General features: G+C 39.6%; 1 long non-coding RNA gene across 1 annotated transcript; it reads right to left on the bottom strand.

The window, feature by feature from the left end:
- Window positions 1-617: 617 nt before the first annotated feature.
- LOC125508345 (uncharacterized) lies at window positions 618-3,678 on the bottom strand. Its single transcript, XR_007283371.2, has 2 exons — window positions 3,404-3,678; window positions 618-3,300 (listed from the first exon to the last, which is right to left on the bottom strand). It is a non-coding gene; the product is annotated as an uncharacterized LOC125508345 (long non-coding RNA).
- Window positions 3,679-4,827: the final 1,149 nt, after the last annotated feature.

The raw sequence follows: 4,827 nt of genomic DNA, 5'->3' as shown, positions 1-4,827 counted from the left end.
GAACTGTATACAACATAATATTTCAAATGTATATGTAAGACTGATCAAATTTCACCAAAGAAGCATTGGGTCATCCAGAAAATGCGAGCTATCATCTTATTTTGCAAAACCGTACCAAGTTCCAACTCTTACAAATATAGAGGTAACCCAACTTTCACATGCTTAGACTCTTGACAGACATGCAACTACATGGCAATTCCTGATGCACCGTCAGACTTGTGATATAGGGATAGCCACCCTATCCTCAATTGTTTCCACATTCTACACACAGGTTAAAGGTCGGGAGAAACTGAATGATGGCGCTACAAAGGGCGTTGTAATCAACATTGTATTGTGTACGGTGTCGTCGGTGAGTATGGTCTCCAGTAAAATATTATATTCATTGCTCATGAAGTTAAGAACTAATATTGCAACAATTTGTGCTTAGCATTTTATAGCAGCCAAAAGAAGTAGCAATATACATTTATAATTGGAACAACCCCTCTGGTTTGCAAAATCAGAAAAGGTCACTTTAAATCAATAACCAAAAACAATATGGGAAACCAAGTATGCCAACTGATGATTTATTTCACATAACAAATGAAAAATAACAAGAATTCGAGACACATAATTATATCTGAACTTAACAATGAGCTTTACTCAATAGAAGTTTGTGCAGCCGGTCGTATTATCTTCCAATCAGAACCAAATAAGGTTGGTTGCACAAACAAATAAAGAAATAGCTTGACCCAAGTTCTCCTTTAGCAGGTCCTATTATTTAATTTCCTAAAAATGCAGAATATATTTCTACACTCATAACATCAAAATGCAAGTTCCGTTCAACAAATTCTTCTGATAGCTTCTTCATCTACCCTTCTTTACGAAATCTGCAAGCACGGTGTCTAGCTAAAAACATAGACTATGACATCAAAATCAGATACACGGGAGTAAAGAGGTAAAGAGAAAGGAGCACTTAACAGAGATTTATCATGGGATGACTACTGCTGCCGTAGGATTGTTTGGCCCCACCATTGCAGCCATCGCATCTCACAATGTTTGTTGACACTGCATATAGTTCAATGGATAGGCACTATAAAATGAGGTCTAGCTGAAAACTGCATATAGTTCAATGGATAGGAACTGTAAAAAGAAGCTAACTAATCCGGATGTCCTTTGTCCTCTGAAAAGAAAAATGGGGAAAGTTTCAAGACATGAAACTTCAGTTTTGGAAAAGCAATCGGCTGGCATCCTTTCAGGTTCGACCTACAGAAATGATATTAGACAGAGATCTCGTACTTGATGAGTTCACAACTGGTTGAATTTTGTAGATTTGTTCTTCACAATGATAAAAAATAAAGGGAAAAATCTGTAGACTGTTGTCACAAATCCAGGATAGTATTATCAAGGTTCATAAAAAGCAAATCATGACAACATAACTGAATATATATAAACTAAAAACCTATAAAGTTTCTAGCTAAGTCGTCCAATGCCTAATCTACATGGACTGGAAACGGAATCACGCTCGATGCTCAGTCCTCAATAACGACTCATATATGTAGGTAAGACCAGACTATCTCGGTCCTTCGTCTCTACCAGATCAAATCTCACAATATATGCCGGGTACAACCTGCTATAAATATAGCACAAGGGGCGAGCTATTCGTGATTTGCCTAGTGCCTTGAAAGAAACCCTGTGGCCTTTATGCCCAAAATTTGGAACATCCCTCCACATGCAGCCCAGAACGGCGAGGTAGAGCACAATGTATATTTTCAAACAATCACTTCTATTTTTATCATGCAAACTGGCAGAAGGCCCTCCTGTGGGTAAGCATACAAAGGGGTGCCACTGCAAGAGATCTGAGTGCCTGAAGAAATACTGTGAGTGCTTTAATCTAGTATTCTATGTTCAGAGAACTGCCGTATCACCCAGCGGCACCTTGTGTATGCACATCATATGCAAAATCCTGCTATAATGGGTATTAGTCGGCCATCTGTGGCTCTTTCTCATGAAGCAGAAAAGCTCTCCAATATCTCAGTGGATTCATTAGGCAGAGATCAACTCATCAGTCAAAATGATTGTTCACAAGTAATTCTTTTTTCCAAGATCCTTTCTGTGATTTTCATTTTTTCAAAAAGGCTTTCATAATTTTCATGACTTTTGCCTTCGTTATGTGGACTTAGAAAATAATTTCAGGTATAAAATATAGCAGCTAAGAACATGTGGCGTCTTACGGATAGCTGACTGAATATTTATGATTAGTAGCTCAAATGCTAGAACATATCATTCAGTTAAAATAAAAGGTCAACAAAAGTTGAAAATCTGGTTATTAACATATACTTAAAATAAAAGGTCAACAAAAGTTGAAAATCTGGTTATTAACATATACTTCTGTTTTTCCCATCTCAGGTGACTTTGTCTTTGCTCACTCCTGTTCCTATAGGAAGCACTCAAAGTACTGTCGAATTAGGGCCGCAAAGAGTTACATTTTGAAACTAATGTTTTGGACTGGGTATTAGAGATAAATTATATGAGTATAAGTTATCTAGAGCAGAAATTCAGTATAGATACTTCTCTGCTGAGTGGACGCAAGGACAGCCAAAGACAAAATTAAACGGTGTTGAGAAGTTGAACAGCTGGGCCACCAGTCTGCCACAGTTCTTGGGCTCGACAGCTTAGTCAAAGGTGACGACAATCCATTCCACTTCAGACAACTCTGTCATGTCACAATTGCCATCGCATGTCAACAGGAGCAGAGCAATCCTAGTAGATATTAATTTTCATAAACTCATGCTTCTAAGTAGATCAATCCAAATCATGTGCATACACGACAAATAGCAGAACAAGTATAAAGTAAGACAAAAAAGATCCAAAGTAGACCAATGCATACTGACTGGCAAAAATACTCACAGTTAGTGCCATGCATAGTACATAATGCACCCAGATAATAAAGAAGAGACCAAGTCTCTTTATGAATTTTTTATACTGACAAAGGCGGGGTTGAATGCTGAATTAAAAACCCTTTGTAATCTAAAGAGCACTGGTGGTGAATCAAACCTAACATTGACATTGTTGTGAATTATCGTCTAAATCTTGCTAATTCAGAAGGGAATAACATTAAGTACGATCCAGACATGTACAAAAGCAAATTTAATCCATATATCAAACAGCTTTGCATAGCACATTGACCAATCAGAGAGAGTGTGAAATAAGTAATGGGAAGAAGGGAAGATTCAGAATCAGATCAATTCCCTGAGTATCAATCGCACTTGCTGCAATTTTTTCTGAGTACTTCATCTCGCTATGTTGGATGATGCAGCTTCACTGAAATTGACAGAGAGCGGATAGAACTTAGGTGGCCAAAATATGTACAGGAGATCAAAACCTAGGAAAAGAGAGAAAGGATGTAGAGGCAAATCTGAACCACCTCAAGGTCTTTCTCCTACTGCTCTGGTGGGTGATCCTCCCTCAACCGTTGACCCCGGCCACTTTCGATGCTCCACCAATCCCTGCCGCTTCTTCCAGAGGCAGAGGCGGCGCCTCTCATGGCACTAAGGAGGCGAGGACGTGCTGGCGCGATGAGTCAACCAGCCAACCGCCGCGGGGATTGGGCAAGCAGGTCAATGCGGCGCGTGAGGTGTGGATTGGGCAAAAACCTCTCGCACAAGCGCGGGGCTGACCCAGCTAATGCGAGCTCGAGGCGAGCCCACCCGTCATTGGACACGAAAAACAAACGTGAGATGAAAATAATTTGACCATAAGGCAAATATCCAACGGTTCAGACACGCCGAAGGCCAGATCAGACGGCCATAAAGGGCTGCGCGCGAGGGAGCCATCTGGAGGCAAGTTGGCTAACCTCGTTATATGTTAAAATCCATTTACCATATCACTAGAAAGATTTACTCACCACTGCAAAATTCCATTTTGGATTCGCTTGACGAACCGCCAAGGGCTAAGTACCAATCATTCTTGACTAGTCTTTGCTAGGTGAGACGAGGGGAGTGGCGCAAGGTAGAATAAAGAGCATTCATTTTCCCGCAATTCAATACTTTGCTTTATTTAATGGGAATGTATCATAGGCAAGCAAGATTTAGTACACTTTGTGCTCCAGACTTGAGCCTCATACGCACCGCTCTTACTGGTGATAGAAGTTATAATCTTAGGGCAATTGTTGCATGCAGGTTACATCACAACGCTAATGGTGGCTATTTCTATGGTGGAATCTTTGCCACACGTTTAGCAAGAGAGCTGGGTATTACACCCTTGCCCTTTGACCCTACCCTACCAACGCAGTTTTTAGACTTTGATGCTATGAAAAACCATAAGATCCTTCAAGGAGATATTCATAATTTTACCTATAAATTGTTGTTTAACCAAGCATCTGTTGTGCACACATATTTGCTTACGCCTACTCTTTTTGACTATAATAGCAAGGGAAGTTATTTTGTTCTTGAGAGCGAGCCTCCGTGAGCTAGAACGCCGACTACTATCCAGGTCACTGATTGATTACCAAGTTAGGCCAAAAGCCTAAGCTTGGAGGAGTACGTGTTTCTCACCGACATTATATTCATGTTTCACACATTTCATTCAAGTTGTCGGTGTCCACACTTTTTCATTGTATCATCCATGTTAAATTTATTTTTTCGCTTTTTTCTTGCATGTTTGAAAAACCTTAGAAAAACCAAAAAAATAGTTGTAGTTAGTTTACTTTCTATGCATTCTTAGCTGTTGCACTAAAAAGAAAACCCAAAAATATTTCCTTGTTCTTTTTTTGCTTGTTGGGAGCTTTCCCATGTAAATAGTTTTTTTCTGTTTTTGATTTTCCCTTTTATTTGCTTGTTCGAGAAAACC

The sequence above is a fragment of the Triticum urartu genome, chromosome 5A (genome assembly GCF_056163025.1).
Source record: "Triticum urartu cultivar PI428250 chromosome 5A, HENAU_Tu73, whole genome shotgun sequence".
Lineage (NCBI taxonomy): Eukaryota > Viridiplantae > Streptophyta > Magnoliopsida > Poales > Poaceae > Triticum > Triticum urartu.
The sequence above is the reverse complement of the archived record's forward strand: the minus strand, read 5'-3'. Positions and strand labels throughout refer to the sequence as shown.